Consider the following 17,107-nt stretch of genomic DNA (forward strand, 5'->3'; position numbering starts at 1 on the left):
TGTGCCCATTATGTGGGCTCGATGAAAAGTGTGGATTCGGGAGTATTTTTGGTGAAGTACTCTAGCAGTTTAACGTAGCAAGTCACTGTAGCAAGTCACTGTTTACGATTCGTAAAAACCAGAAACCTGGAAATTTACATGGATATTTCTCTTATTTTTAAAAGGATCTTTCTCTCATTTTTTCCCCATCTTGTGATGCCCTTGTGGCTAGGGTTTGGAGAGGCTTTGGTTAGGTTTTTGGAGGGGTTCTACGGCTTTCAACACCGCGTTCCTACGGAAGATAGTTATTGGGGGAGCTTTCGTTGGCATCAATTCGGCAAGGTGTGCCTTTGGTTTGAAGAGGGTACCCTTGGAGAAGACGAGGTAACTCCACACACCATTGATACAGACTACAATTAGGTTTTACTTATGGATTGCATGCTTTTACATTAGATTACATTATTGATTGTATCTTGCTCCATGGAGAGCTAAACCCTTAGTGAGTGCTTGGACTTGTAAATCCTAAGCTGATTTTGTTTCATTGATCTTTTATTATATTTCTGTAATTGATGTTTTTAATTGAGTTCCAAACTTGAATAATTCTTGAATTGATTTTCTCTTAGAGTGACACTAGAGATGAGAATCTATCTTGGTAATCTTTGTGGATGAGTGACACACTATGAGGGTTAGACAAAGTAAGATTGGAGATGGTCGAGAGAGTGAGTCGAGAGTTAGCGGAACATTCACTTTCCCTTTTGATGTGATTTATCCTACCTTCGCATTCCAAGAGTTCTTTGCGATCATGATAGAGTGAAGTGCTAAGAGACAAACTCCACTAGGGCTTATTTACGCAAGCAACAGAGTGAAGCGTTGAAGTAATCCTTAGTGTTGGGGCTTAATTGTGACTAGGGGTTTTTCTCCTGAATCAAAGAGTTATATCTATATTAGGGAATAGAGTTTATCACTTAGAGTCCTTAGATCTTTAAGTAACCTTGCACAGTGTGAGGCATTGAAAGTATTCCTTTTTGCCGTGGCATACTGTAGGGTAAGTCACGGTTGACCTTAGGTTTGGGACCGTGGGTTTTAGGATGTCCACGACTCATTAAACATCAGTTAGGAGACATAATGATTGGTTTTGCACTTGAAACAATAGTCCTAGGGTGAGCAATGTCCGGGTGCCCCATCTTTTATCGATTGCCTCTCCTATTATTCTCTTACACCTCTCTTTTTTATTTTCTTTATTTCCATTTGCATTGATATTGTTCACACTACTCTTGATTCATCTTCACCATAGTTAAATTGTAATTCTTGTGTTTTCAAGCACTATTCCCTATGGATACAACTACCTGTTCACTAGGGTACTTTATTACTTCGACAACCTGTGCACTTGCGGTACACACGCAAGGGGTGTGTCATATACTCCAAAATCATATATCACTCATAGAATGCAAATGGAGATAAGTCAACGTGACACCAGTAAATTAAGTACAACATTTCATACAATCACTTAATGAATAAAAACTAAAATAAGACTAAAAGAGATAATGCATAGGAAGCTCCTTGGGTTGCCTCCCAAGAAATGCTTGTTTTACATCATGAGCCTGACATACATGTTCTTATTTCAAGGTGACTTTGGATTAATTGGAGAAAGTAGAGGGGCTGTTTCTTCATTACATGTTTTCAAAGTAGTGCAGTTTGTTACCTCAGTAGCGCATTCGTCTTTTGGTTCTACCTTCCTCCATAACTTCTTTTGTAGCTCTCACATTACTCCTCCTATTATTCCTCTGAAGTTGTGGCTTTGTAAGTTATATATGTTCTTCCCCAAGCTGCCCCTCGATATATTTGTAAGGAGGGTTTACCATGAATACATCATACACAAAATTAGATATAGAAAAATCATTCTCATGTGTAACGTAACATTTATCATCTTGGTCTAGTGAGTGCTTCTTGGCACTTGGGAGTTGGTATACCACTTCTTTATCTCCCACTTTCAATGTCATCTTTCCATCTCTCCAATTGATGAGATCCTCAGATTTGTTTGGTAAAAGCCTTCCAAGGGTAAGTGAAGTTTCAACATCCTCATCTATGTTAAGAATCACAAAATACACTGAGAAGACAAGCTTTTCAATGGTTACAAGTACATATGCTCACTGACCTATCGGCCAATTGCAAGGTCATTGTTTAATTCTCCTAATTCGAGCTTTATGTAAATAGAATATTATATTAGTCCCAAAACCAGCAAATGAATTTGCTTCCACATCATCACCTAACGAGCATGGGATCATAAAACTTCCAAGATCTCTTAATTTTATCGCATCTTCTTCTCTAGAATGGTGGAACAATTTCCATTAAGAGCCACCGCATGGGATGTTTATATGGAGTTTCTTAAAGATAGTCATGAATTTCTTGAATTGCACATTCTCCTTATTGTCTTTCAGTTTGTAAGGGTAAGGAACTTAGGCTTTGTATTCATGAACGGTCGGCTGAGATGGTGATAACTCTTAAGGTTGTTCCTTAGCTATCTCCTCCTATGCTTCAATGGTTTCTTGTAAAAAACGAAGGACTTCCTGTACAGTTACCCTCTTTATCTCGACACCTGGACACTGAGCGGCCCTTGTCTTAGTGATGTTACTACTGTGAAGTGAGATGACCTTAAGATGCTTCCTTGGATTTGTTTTAGTGTTGCTTGGGAGGCTTCCTTGAGATCTTTCTATACTAGCTCTTCCCAATTGTTCAACATGATTTTCCAAGTTCTTGACAAATACTTGGAAGTTTCTTAATGTAATGGCAAACTCATCCATCATCTCATCGTTACTTGTCATATACTTAACTAACACATCTTCTATGTGGAACTTATTTTCAGACTGTGGCTCCTATGATTGGTACTGGTAGTTCTGATTTCTAGTTACTCAGGTCTCCAGAACTCCAGCCGGCCTACCTAATTTGACAATTTTAGAGAAAACTTGGGTATTTTCAGTGATTGAGTTTGCCACGGCACCACAGATGTTGTGATACTCGTGGTGAGTAAGTTATTGTTTGGGCTCCAAGTGGCGTCTTGGTACGGCTTTCTGGCATTATGTGGCTAGATAACAACTGTGATGGGGTTCTAAAACATCCATTATAAGGTCATTATGGCTTCTGTGTTATTTTTAATGGTTCTATGCTACTACAGTTTGATGATGGTAGTGGTCAGAGTAGACAACGGGTGTGGTAATTTTCCGCCACACCCATTGTGAGCCATAGTGAAGCCTTTATTCAGCAACTTGGTTAATTTTATTATAAAATGCACCCAGATTTGTTTCTTTTTTACTAAAGCAGAAATAAAGGCCATGGTGAATAAAAGGATAATTTTTCATACTAATGAAGTGTTAAATATGTCAAATTCCATGTTGAGTGTAGTGTAAATGATATAAAAATATGGTTCTTTTAGCACTTATCAATGCACTTTGATGCACTCTTTGCAAGTGTACGGGACACACACAAGTAATTCAGTAGTACCCAGTAAAGGCTAGAGTTGTCGAACACAGGGACTAGGACATCTAGTACTTATTCTTCTTCTGATATCTAGTTACACAAAGATTGGGTTGAATGAAGAATGAAAATAAAACAAAAAAAGAAAGAAACATGTGGAATTATCAGGCGGATTAGGATTGAGATTTCAACAACAAGAGAGTAATGCTCTGGGATGATTCCTATAAGCTATAGAATGCTGACTCGCTTCTAATGCCTACCAAGCACATCCTAAGGTTCTTTTGTGTGCTCAAAAGCAATGTTGACTTAGCCACTATTTGGCCCTTTCTCGCAATGAAAATGGGAAGAGTCTTAGGTGAACAACATCCTCAAACACGTTGCTCACCTTAAATGTATCACAGATTTCCAAGAAACTCCTAAGATGCTCATATGGGTTTACATTCTAAACCTGTCAAACTGGACATCTGTTTCACTATTTAAATGAAATTGGGCTTCAATTAAAAATTGTTAGCAGCAATAGGAGGGTGAATGATGCTTAACCCTACTCCTTTCATGTTTGTTTGGGTAAAATTAGAAATACTTTATTGTTGATTTCTGGCCATTTCTTCTTCTTAACCTACTTCCACACTGATTTCCGTTGACCCTGTCTTACTCAAACTAATTTGTCTGACTCTTCTTCGGAAATTCCTTTCAACTTCTGGATCAGGGTTCACCAATGGAGATGACATACTTTTACAGGTTACACAAATGTGCCTAAGCACAAAAGGATAGGATAGTGTAACCTCAAAAGAATAAAATGTTTGAAAATGAAAATAAAACTAAAAAGAATGATCAAATAAAAAGGAAAAAAATATTCATAAGGATGAATAAAATTAACAAACTAGATCATCTTAATCCAAATTTTCCTAGAAGTTTCCACTGCCAGGAAATAGTGCTAAAATCTTGATGTAACCTCCGCAAGTGTATGGGTTATACATAAGTAATACAGTGGTACCCCATAAGGGGTAGGGTTGTCAAACCACAGGGACTGAGACTCTTAGTACTAATTCTTTTTCTAATCTCTAGCTACACAAAGATTGGGTTAAATGAAGAATGAAACTAAAACAAAGAAAAAAAACAAGTGGGATTATTAGGTGGATTAGGATCGAGATTTCAACAACATGTGCAATGCCCGGGATGATTCCTATAAGCTATAGCATGTTGACTTGCTTCTAATGCCTACTAGGTACATTCTAAGGTTCTTGTGTGTGCTCAAAAGAAATGTTACATCTATGGTTCTCAAACACACTAGGCTTTGGTAAGATAATGTGAGTTTCATGCACATCGAGTTTTGCAATCATATGAGGAAACTACAACTATGGAAATTCACACATCAAGTTTTACCTAAGTAACTATGAAAATCAAACACATCAAGTTATGCAACACAAGATTTAACACAAGAAATCAATAGAACTATGTAGACATTAAAAGCAAGTCGTCAAAGCAAACAAAGCATCATAGTTCACCATCCTAGGGCACCGTGGATGGTTAGCCCCTCATGGATGAGTACAACATGGAAGAAAAAGCTAAAAAACTGAGGAAAGAAGACATAACTTCCTCATTTTCAAGATGATCTTCCTAGTTGAGCTTCCTTGATACTAACCCCACTTCTTTTGTGCCTCTAACTCATCCTTGATCGCATTAGATGGTGTGTTAAAGCTTGATTTTCGCCATCATCAATGTTGTCTAGGTGGAGAAGAAAATCCCCAAACAAAGATTTGTTTGAAACCTTAGAATTTTGGAGTTAAAAGGCTGATTTCAGGCTCGACACGGTCTAAGTACGGTCGTGATTCAATCATATTTCTCATTGAGATTTCTGAGTGAATCAGCTAAGTGCTCACCTGTAAAAATTAGTTGGAGGAGCATGGTCATGTTGAGACTGTGGTTGGCCTGGAAATATCTCTTGCTTGAATTATCACTAGATCATCTCCAAAGCTGAGATAATCAGGGGGATAGAGCACGACCGTGCTCTGCCCATGTTTGACTTGAGCACTTAGCAAAAACTTCATTCTTTGCTTGTTTAATTCCCGAATTCACACCAAATTGCTTTGAGCCGCTAAGTTCTACACAAAGAACCAATATACCCAGAATAGCTTCCAATATAAACAAAAGTATGTTAAAGGACAAGCAAAAGAATGAATTAAGGGTAAAAAAACATGATATGGAATGCACTCATCAAATACCCCCACACTTCAATGTTGTATTGTCCACAATGTAAAGATGTATGCCATGCAACACAAAAATTTAGAAAAAATAATTAAAGAGGGGGTTCATGTGGCTTTTCTAAACACGGAGATTGATGTATGCCATGCAACACAAAAATTTAGAAAAAATAATTAAAGAGGAGGTTCATGTGACTTTCCTAAACACAGAGAGTGATAGTACCGCCCTCAACGTGTGTGTTATCCATTTGAACCCATAATTCTTGAACACGGAGAGTGATGTTGCTACTATCAACATATTTGCCAACTCCAAGAACCCACAAAATCCCTGAGATGATTAAAGAAACACAAGTAAAGCTCAAGTATATAATAAAAGACTGAAATTGAACAACAAAAATCGACAAACCAAAATGTTAGTGTATCAGGGACTCTCCTTGCTAACTGAACTACAAAGTCCAATAACAAAAGAGAAAAATAAGAAATGAAAATAAAGGCAGAAGACTGAAGCTACAGTAATCAGAACATGGCACTCTCGGGATTGGAATCATCGCCTGAGGAGGTGGAATTAACCTGGGACTCACACCAAATCTAAGGTATCAATCCCAATATGATAAGTAGGGTGTACTAGCAGGCAGGCTCAGGTGACAATTGCATGCCCAAATGCTATGCAATCCACATCACGCTCCTTTGAAGCCACCTGAATGCTACAGATGAGTAAGAGACATGGTCAGGCTTGCGCAAGACAGTGCAAGACGGCGATGGTGATCTCTGTCATGAGGCAGAGACAAGAGGCGGAGATACAGGGATAGCGGCATCGTCAGTGATACAGACAAGTGCAGTAGCTGAAGAAAAATCGGTGGATCACCGTATGTGATACTTGACCACACAAGTAGTCTGTACGTGCTGTAACATTCCCATAGACCTCAGTGTTTTAAAGGACATGGGGCAACACTACCCACCATCCACATCTTCTGGGTCCCTCCCAGAATGCCAATATGGCTAACTGGATAAGTAATGTAAGGACCGACAAATAGACTGCCAATGCGAGGATCTATCCCTTAATCAAAATTAGAAATGGTGACTTCATAACCTTGATGCAAATGAAATTTGTCCATTATACTCAACAAAAACTCAAAGTCGTGTTGACTAATGATGCTAGTAATGTTCCCACGGCCAGTCAGAGTGTGGCTAAGCACAAAATCAATGTGTTAGAGGGCTGGAGATTGAAGCGTCGATGCCTTGGATTGAAGGAGTTATAAGTGGCATCCATACTCAGTCTCCGCCAAGCCTATTTTTGAGACTCGCCAGTTGGCTGAGCTATAAGCAGAGAATCACATACAGGAGTTTGAGCGAACTCCACATCATAGATCCCGAGCCAAATGGAGAACTTAGTTACATTCATCCTATATATCACTCTAAATACTTGAAACTGGATGAATTCGGCTCAATGGAATGCAACAGTAACCCTGGATAGCTTGATTGTAGCTAACAGCTTGAGTGCCAATCACTTATAGGTGTTATTGGTGATTAAAAAATAGCTGTCTCCAAATACCAGCACTGAGTAGCTGATTGACCTCCTCTTTTAAAATGACATCTCTGAGTACATCCTAATCAACCTCTCTTACTCACCAAAATGACCCCAAGAAAGACAACCAAAATGATCCTGATACATCTGAGTGTGAAAAACTGGTGTTGAGTGCACATTAGGAATGTGTTCCTTAAACTTGGGCCTCTTGGAAAAGGACTTGGAATCTAGCTGCTTCATCAGCATAATCTGCAAAAAGAAAATAAGCAATTTAGTTTAAACGTGCTAAAAATCGGTGAGGGCACAACCATGCTAGGAGCATGCTGACTGTGCTTAGTATAAAAATAGGGGCATGTGCCTGAGAGTTTTATGCTCAAGTTAAGAGCACGATTGTGTTCATAGAGAGTACGATCATACCTCAGGTGACCATCGTTCCCAAAGACCTTGCACTGGTCATGCTAAAGAACTCAAAATTTCTTACCAGATTTAAGGGGAAAAAAATGGAAAAAGATGAGCAAACTCGTCAAACACTGGCAAGAAACTAGAAATCTCATAGGGATTTAAAAGACGAGAGGAGAAGGTGGAAGGCTAGAAGTTGAAGTGAAGATGGAGAGACCAGTGATGGCTCGGTTTTGAAACAAAGAAGAGAAGTAAGCCTGTCACACCTGAGCACATGTAGAGCACGATCATGCTCGGGTGCCAGGGTTAGGCAAGTCATACCCGGTGAAGTATAGTCATGCTCTAAGTGTGTCCCTTCCCCTGATTTTCTCTTGAAATTTTCCCAAAACTTCAGGGGAAGAACATGGTTATGTAAATCACATGGAAACTGTGTATACTGGTTTGACATGCTCGTGCTTAGCCTGTTCTCATCCTAGAATGCTTAAAAAACTGAAGACAGAGAAAATCAGTAGTTTAAGCATGGGTGTGCTCATCCCGTGCTTAGCCTAAAAAATTCCAGGGCAAAGCCTTTCTTCTCCGTGACAAACAATTAAAACAATTAAGATGATAGAAAGTATTACAACATGCTAAATAAATCAAATATACTGCAAGAGACCATAAATAAAATGAACCATAGTAACAACAAAAACAGAATAAAAGAAAATGATAAAACAAAACAACATGATCAAAAGCAAAACACCACAACTTAGGTTGTCTCCCAAGAAGCGCTTGTTTAACATCACTAGCTTGACATACCTTTCTTTTCTTAAGGAGGTTCGTGGAATCAAGACCTCTCATAACCACCTGAAATGCAACTGCATGAATATGGTAATAATTAATTTATTATATTGATATCACTAAAAGTCCAAGGACTTGAACGGTTGGAAATTTTAGGAATAGTTGGTGAGATGGGTGGCTTTTTTCTCTTGGTGGTCACCATTTTCGACCACTTCGTTGCGCGGGAGGTCTTTCTCTTTGGTAGGTATGGTGGTGCAAAGACCTCGAAGGCCGCTATGTCTTAACAGTAAAATTCTTCCATCATCTCCTCTGGTGCACATCTTCCAAGGGGTTGTCCTCCAACAATTCAGAGAGCACGTCTTTCATGAATGTATCCCGCACAAATTCAGAGACAAATTTATCAACAACATCTACACAATAGCATGTGTCATCAAAGTCCATTGTATGACTCATAGAGTCCCGAAGCTTGAAAATGATTTCTTCTTCGCCCACTCGAAGTGCCATTCAGCCATCCTTAACGTTAATAAGATCTTTTGATGTTGCTAAGAATGGCCTTCATAGAATTAATAGCACCTCCACCTTGTCATAAACATCTAGAATGATGAAATCCACTGAAAAAATGAACTGATCCATTTTTACTAGAACATCTTCAATTATACCTCTAGGTTGCTTGATGGACCTGTTTGCCAACTACAGGGTCATAATAGTGTATTTTGGTTCCCCAAGCCCACTTTTTGGAATATTTTATTGGGCATGAGGTTGATGCTTGCTCCAAGATTAACTAGAGCCTTCTCATCCACTAGCCCTATGATTGTGCAAGGGATGACAAAGCTCCTGGGGTCTTTTTTTTCTTGGGAGGTTGTTGGTGATCAACACTGAACATTCTTTACTGAGTGTCACCGAAGACACTTCTTCTAGTTTTCTTTTGTTCGTGAGCAGTTTCTTCAAAAACTTGGCATACCTCGGCATCTGTGCATGAGCCTCTACAAATAGAAACATTGAAGTGTAGGGTCTTGTACATATCAAGAAATTTCTTGTACTATTTTACTTGTTGATCTTTCTTTATTTTCACAGGGTAAGGAATCTTGGGTTGATACTTTGGTAGTTCAGTTTTTTCTTTCCTTTGTTCCTTTTCTTTCTACCCTAGGTCATCTAGAGCACTAAGATCAAAGTTGACAGTAGGCTCAACAATTTCCAGTTTTGGTTCTGTCTTAGTAGGGTTTGGAAGTTGCTTTCTATTCCTTAACATGACACCCTTCTAGGATTCCTTGTGGTTAAATTCTATGCTGCGAGGAGTAAGCTTGAGAGCCGTTATTCTATCAACTTGGACATCTAGGCCATCTGATGTTCAAGATTCCTTAAAGTAGCACTGGTGTTCCTTATTATTTCCTCATCACCTAAGAGGCGAGTGTCATTATTCTTGATGTATCGGGTCAACAAAACCGTTAGTTCATTGGAGGGCCATAAGAAAGAAGAGGATGGTTGCTATGCATTATGTGAAGGAGGCCTTGGTTATTGTTGTTGTTGTTAAGCTGCTTGCCCCGTCCTGGTTGACTCCAAGAAGACTTTAGGTGATTCCTCTACCCAATATTGTATGTGTTACTGTAAGGGTTGTTTTGATAGTGACAATTCTACCCAACAAAATCTACCTGTTCAAACTTCCCTGTACCCATATCAGAAGAAGAAGAACAACCAGGATAACTTTGAGGTCCCCAACTGTCATAAGAAGGTCCAAAAGCATGGGAGATTGACTGTATAATATCCATCCTCTTAGTAATTGCTTCAACTTGTGCTGCTAGAGTGGTGATGGCATCTACTTGATAAATACTGGCCTCTTTCACCAAAATGTTTCTCTCAGAACTCCATTGGCAGCTATTGTTTGCCATTTCCTTAATCAAGCTATATGCCGCATGTGGTTTCTTACTACATAGAGAACTCCTAGAGGCTGCGTCAAGCATCTTCTTCGTGGTGTTGTTCAGTACATTATAAAAGATTTGGATTTGCACCCATTCCATAATTCCATGCTATGGACATTTTATCAACATCTCCTTGTATCTCTCCAACATGACCTCTTGCATGTCTATACCACAAATGCTCGGGTGTGGAATTAATAAAATACCGGTGAGTTGGGTAAACAAATCCTCAGGGAATGAATGTACTAGTAGTAACCATTTCTCAGTTATTTAGTCAGAATCAAGATTTAAGTGTAATGAATTCATTTGCAAGAATATAGGGATTGCCAGTAAACAGAGGATGAATAAAAAGTAAAGGAGATCTCAATCAATAAAGATGAGGTACTCGGGCAATATTTCCCCTAGGGTCTAACATGAAGCACATGATTTACCATATATTTCTAAACCAAGTTGAATAAGTTGAGGTAATCCAAGAATAATCAGCCCTACTTCCAGATCACCGATACTAGTCCTTTATTAGGTTCTAGTGGAGAAATCACTCAATCTAACACCTCACACCACATATGATAGCAATAGGCTTTAGGAATTCCTACGATTACAACATATTCCTAAAGATAGATCTAACTCTACATCTAGGTGAAAGATCCCTAACCCCCTACAAAGTCCTGGTTGAGAAATCTCGCAATCTCATGCCTCATGCCAAATATGGTTGCATAAAGCCTAGGGAATACGGAGATAGGATGCACTCATCAGAGGGGAAAAGAGAGGCTCCACTATCTCATGACTCAGCCTCTAAAGCCTCTTCAATCTTGGAGTTCTAACCCTAATGGAGACCTCTCTCTCACTAAGGCAACAAATCATGCAATACAAATCAATCACAATAATTAATATGACATGCAAGCAATGAGAAAGCAAGATTAAAACTCAATTAAACTCGGATTTAATAGAAAACATAAAGTAAATCCATGCAAAGATAAGATCTTAGTGTTCACATGCCCAAATACCTACTAGAGTTTAGCCCTCCATGGGGCAAATTACAAAGCAAAGATTAATGTAATAAGAAGTAATAAAAACCATCGAATAAAACCCCCTCAAATTTGTGATAATGGCTTTGATGGGTCCCTTAATGTCTTGAAGGATCTTTCTCCAAATCTAGGTTGCTGAAGGCTCCCTTGATGCTATGACGAAGGAGACATCTATCAAAGTTGGTGAAGAATACCCCCCAAATTCGCCAAAGACCTCTCTTCAAAACCCTAGCTGCTTTCCCTCTCAAACCCTAGCAAAAAGTCTCCAAAAAATATGGCAAACGGGCTACTTATAACAATAAATTGTGTTTATCATGTACGTCTACATGACCATGTGGAAATTTGATGCGTCCGTGTTACCTGTACAAAATCCCACGCGACAGCGTGGATTTTCCACACGGCCGTGTGAATAGTATTTTTCCATTACAGTAACTTGCAACATTAACTTGCTATAGTACTTTTGATAAACGAGATTTATACTCTCTTCCTAAGGCTACATGGTCAGGCACACGTCCATGTGGTAGGTTATGAAGCTTTTCAACATCAAATCATCATCAAGATAATTTTTTGCATTTTTTAGGCAAAAAGGGACATGGAAATATGACTGCCTTTGTACCCTTCCAAATTCAAAGTTTAATTTAGATCCTCTTAGAAGTTGGCATACACCCCCATGTATATGAACTCCTCTTATGTCTTAATCTTTATGTTGTACAAAAACTCCCACTAAGTGCCTTCATAGCCTATCTCTGCTTCCATTTCCTCTTTCTTGGCTTCTACAACCTATTTGCACAAAGGATTATCAAATACACTTTATGAGACATAAACCATTATAAAAAATGATGCTCAATGTATATAAAACATATAAAAAAATATGTCTACTCAAGCACTTATCACTCTCCCAAGTATCATATAAGGATTCAAACTCCAATTATAGAAAGCATAAGATATCACTCCTTAACTTGGTGATCTTCACTGGAGGGAAGTATCATGTGAGAAACATTTATGTTACCTGATTACATGTTGTAAGAGACCCTTATGGCAAGGAACTTAGCCACTGTTTGGCAATTCCTATAAAAAATAATGGGAAAATTCTCAAGCGAATAGCATCCTCAGACACGTTACTCGTATTAAATATATCATAGATTTCCAAGAAATCCCTAAGATGCTCATATGGGTCTTCATCCTGAAACCCGTCAAACTGGCACATCTGTTGCACCATTTGAATGAAATTGGGCTTCAATTCAAAATTGTTAACCACAACACGAGGGTGAACAATGCTTGACCCTACTTCTTCCAAGTTTGGCCGGGCAAAATAAGAAATACTTTGTTGTTGATTTCCATCCATTTATTTTCTTGACCTACTTCCACACTGATTTCCACTGACCTTGTCACTCTCAAATTGATTTGTTTGACTCTTCTTTAAAAATTCCTTTCAACTTCTTGATCAAGGTTCGCCAATGGTGATGAGGTCCTTCCGTGAGTCATACAAATGTGCCTACACACAAAAGGATAGGATAATATAAGCTCAAAAGAATAAAAAGAATGAAAACAAAAATAAAACTAAAAAGAATGATCAAATAAAAAGGAAAAACAAATATTTGCAAGTATGAACAAAATTAACAAACTAGATCACTAGAATCCAAATTTTCCTAAAAGATGCCAGTGCCTGACAACGCTACCAAAAATTTGATGCACTCTTCGCAAGTGTACGGGTTGAACACAAGTAATACAGTGGTACCTCGTAAGGGGTAGGGTTGTTAAACCACAAGGACTGGGACTCCAAGTACTAATTCTTCTTCTAATCTTTAGTTACACAAAGATTGGGTTGAATAAAGAATGAAAATAAAACAAAGAATAAAGAAACAAGTGGAATAATTAGGCAGATTAGGATCGAGATCTCAATAATAAGTAAGCAATGCTCCAGGATGATTCCTATGAGCTATAGCATGTTGACTTGCTTCTAATGCCTACCAGGTACATCCTAAGTTTCTTGTGTGTGCTCACAAGAAATGTTACATCTATAGTTCTCAAATACACCAAATTTTACTAAGGTAACTGTGGGTCTTATACACATTGAGTTTTGCAATTACACAAGGCAACTACAACTATGGAAATCTATACACCAAGTTTTACCTAAGGAACTGTGCAAATCAAACACATCAAGTTATGTAACACAAGATTTAACACAAGAAACTAATAGAACTCCATAGACATTAAAAGCAAGTAGTCAAAGTATAGAAAGCATCATAGTTCAGCATCCCAGGGCACCGTGGATGGTTAGCACCTCATGGATGAGTGCAACATGGAAGAAAAAGCTAAAGAACTAAGAAAAGAAGACATGATTTCCTCATTCTCAAGATGATCTTCCTAGTTGAGCTTCCCTAATGCTAACAACACTTCTCTTGTACCTCCAATTCATCCTTGATCCCCTTAGATGATGTGGTGAAGCTTGATCTTTACCCTCATCAACGTTCTCCCAGTGGAGAAGAAAATCCCCGAACAAAGATTTGTTTTAAACCCTTGACTTCTAGAGTTAAAAGGTTGATTTCGGGCTCGACATGGTCTAAGCACGGTCATGCTTAGACCATGTTTCTCATAGAGATTTCTGAGTGAATCGGCTAAGTGCTCACCTGGGAAATTAGGGGAAGGAGCACGATCATGCTCCACCCGTGCTTCGCCTAAGCATAACTGTGCTAGGATCATCCCAAGCGTGCTTCTCCTGTTGGGCAGAAAATGTCTACAGATTGAAAAAATCAAAGGGAGGAGCACGGTCATGCTGAGACCGTGTTTGGCATGGAAACACCCTCTTGCTTGAATTATCACTAGGTCATCTCCAGGTTGAGATAATCAGGGGGACAGACACGATTGTGATTTGCCCTTGTTTGACTTAAGCACTTAGCAAAAACTTCATTCTTTTCTTGTTTAATTCCCGAATTCACTGAAAATTTCTTCGAGCCCTTGAGTCCCGCACAAGGTACCAATATACCCAGAATAGCACTGAATATAAACAAAAGTATGCTAAAGGATAAGAAAAATAATGTATTGAGGGTAAATAAATATGATACCGAATGCAATTATCACTGTTTGCGACCGTCTCTATAGACGGATGTTTTTTAGTAAGCTCGTCTGTATGATCGTTGATGTATTCTCTACAAGTGTAGGGATCACAATAATTAATAAAGTGGTACCCCATGATGTATAGGGTTATGGAACTATAGAGGTTAGACTCTTAGGACTAATTGATCTTCTAATCTCTAGTCATCAAAGAAAGGTTTGATTGAAGACTAACTAAATAAAGAAATAAGAAAGACAAAAATGAAGAAAATAGGTTGACTAGGGTTGAGTTTTTAGCAACAAGGAGAGCAATACCCTAGACAATCCGCATGTGCTTTAGTATATTGACTTGCTTCTAGCATCTATCAGGTACATTGAAAGGTTCTTGCATGTGCTCAACAACAATGTTGCATCTATTGCCCTCAACTACGTATAGTTTTGTGAAAAATGATTGTGTGATAAGAATGCGAAGTATTCTTTCTTTATGATGAGTATTACTTTTATCAGATTTTAGCGTTAATACTTGTGCATTTGTGTTACTTTTATGCATGAAGGGTTGTGAAGCCGAATGTTGAAGAAAAAAGGCAATGTAGATCGTGAATGCACTATTTGATGAGATCCTAAGAAGAAACAAACGTAAAGCCATAAGTCAGGTTTAAGATACGAGAATGTGTGCCAACCTTCTTGTATTCAAGCTAGTACAATGACTTGAAAGGGTATGGAGGCAGTCACATTTGAGCATCACGATTTGTGCATTGATAGCAAGATTTTCACCAATGTCGCCGTCAATTGAAGAAACATCATGATCTACAGCATAAACGTGTGCCCGTTTATGTTATCTTTTTAAAAAATGGATTCGGGAGTGTTTCAGGGTGGTACTGTAGTAGATTATCGTAGCAAAACACTATAGCAATTCACTGTAGTAGGTACTATTTACAGCCGGCCGAAATATAGATTTCCAGAGAATTCACACGGCCGTGTGGAAATTCCACAGGGGTGTGTGGAACATCCGCAAGCCCGTGTGGACACCCGATTCCAGCCTATTTAAAGTCGATTTTCAGCCTGATTTCAGAATCTTCTTTTCCATATCTTCTCCTACTTTTGAGAAGCTTGCGGTTAGGGTTTGGAGAGATATTGGCAAGGCTTTTGGAGTGGTTCTATGGCTTCAACAACGCGATCCACTTGGAAGAAGGTTATTGGGGAATCTTTCATCACCATCAATTGAACGAGGTGTGCCCTAGGCCGGATAAGGGGACCTTTGGAGGAGACGAGGCTACTCCATAAGACCATCGATATGACTACCGAGGGGGTTTTCCTATGTACTACTTGTTTTTACTTTCGATTTTGCTATTGATTGTATCTTGCTCCATGGAGAGCTAAACCCCCTAGTGGGTACTTGGATTTGTGAACCCTAGGATGTATTTGTTTCATTAAACCTTTTATTATGCTTTTCTTAATTGATGTTTTAATTGAGTTCCAATCTTGAATGCTTGATTGATTGAATACTCCCTTAGAGTGACACTAGGGTTGAGAGTTCACCTTGATAACCCTTGTGAGTGAATGACACACTACGAGAGTTAGACAAAGGTAGATTGGAGAGGGCTGAGAGGGTGAGTCGAGAGGTAGCGGAGCGTCCCCTTTCATCTTCGGTGTGATTTATCCTACCTCCATGTTCCAAGAGTTCTTTACGGTTATATTAAAGTGAATGAAGTACGGGATGACCTTCTACTGTGGCTTAGTTGCAGAGGTAACAGAGTGAAGCGTTGAAGTGACTTTAGCATCTAGGGTAATTGTGACTAGGGGTCTTTCGCCTGGACCAAAGGGTTAGATCTATACATAGGGACAGGGTTTATAACTTGAAATCCCTAGATATTCTTGCAACTCTACATAGTGTGAGATGTTGAGATTGATCCATTTCTCCGCCGGGACACAGTGTAGAATTAGTCACGATTGACCTTAGATTTGGAATCGTTTGTTTAAGGATTTCCATGACTCATTAATGCATTATTTAGAAAGCATAATAGTTGGTTTTGCACTTGAAGCGATAATCCTAGGCGGAATAATATCGGAGTACCCCACTTATTATCAATTGCCTTTCCTCTCATTTATTTGTGCTTCTCTTTCTTATTTCTTTTATTCTTGTTTACACTACATCTTATCAACACAATCATTGTTCCATTTTCACTTAGTTAAATAGTAATCTTGGTGTATTTATTCCCTACTCCCTGTGTAGATGATACCCACTCACCTAGGATTATTACTTCGACAATCTCGTGCACTTGCGGTGATCTTGTCAAGTTTTCTGCACCGTTGCCGAGGAGTTGGTGATTAGAGATACTTTGTACTTTGCTATTTTACCTATTCATCTTTCATTCTATTTCAGATTTTCTTTTTCTATCATTGTTCTAATTTTTTTTTCTTTTTGGTTACAACTCCAGGTTATAACCCGAGGGAACCCTTCAGAAATTATTCAAGGAGATCTTGAGCTTGAGCGGACACTTAGAAGAAGGGGGAAAGAACCTATATAAGAATAGTCAATCTGAGCTGAAGTAGAAGGTCAAGGTTTTGGATAATATGGCAGAACAGAATGAGCAACAGAGTGCACTTTCTGATTATGCCAGTCAGTGCAGTTTGTGACATGTTGGAACTGGCATTCATATAGATGATTCAACAGTCAGCGCAGTTCAATGGTTTGACAGATGAGGACCCAAACAATCATACTGGGAACGTTTTGGAAGTTTGTGACATGTTGGAGATTAATGG

The sequence above is a fragment of the Dioscorea cayenensis genome, chromosome 2, assembly GCF_009730915.1.
Source record: "Dioscorea cayenensis subsp. rotundata cultivar TDr96_F1 chromosome 2, TDr96_F1_v2_PseudoChromosome.rev07_lg8_w22 25.fasta, whole genome shotgun sequence".
Taxonomy (NCBI): domain Eukaryota; kingdom Viridiplantae; phylum Streptophyta; class Magnoliopsida; order Dioscoreales; family Dioscoreaceae; genus Dioscorea; species Dioscorea cayenensis.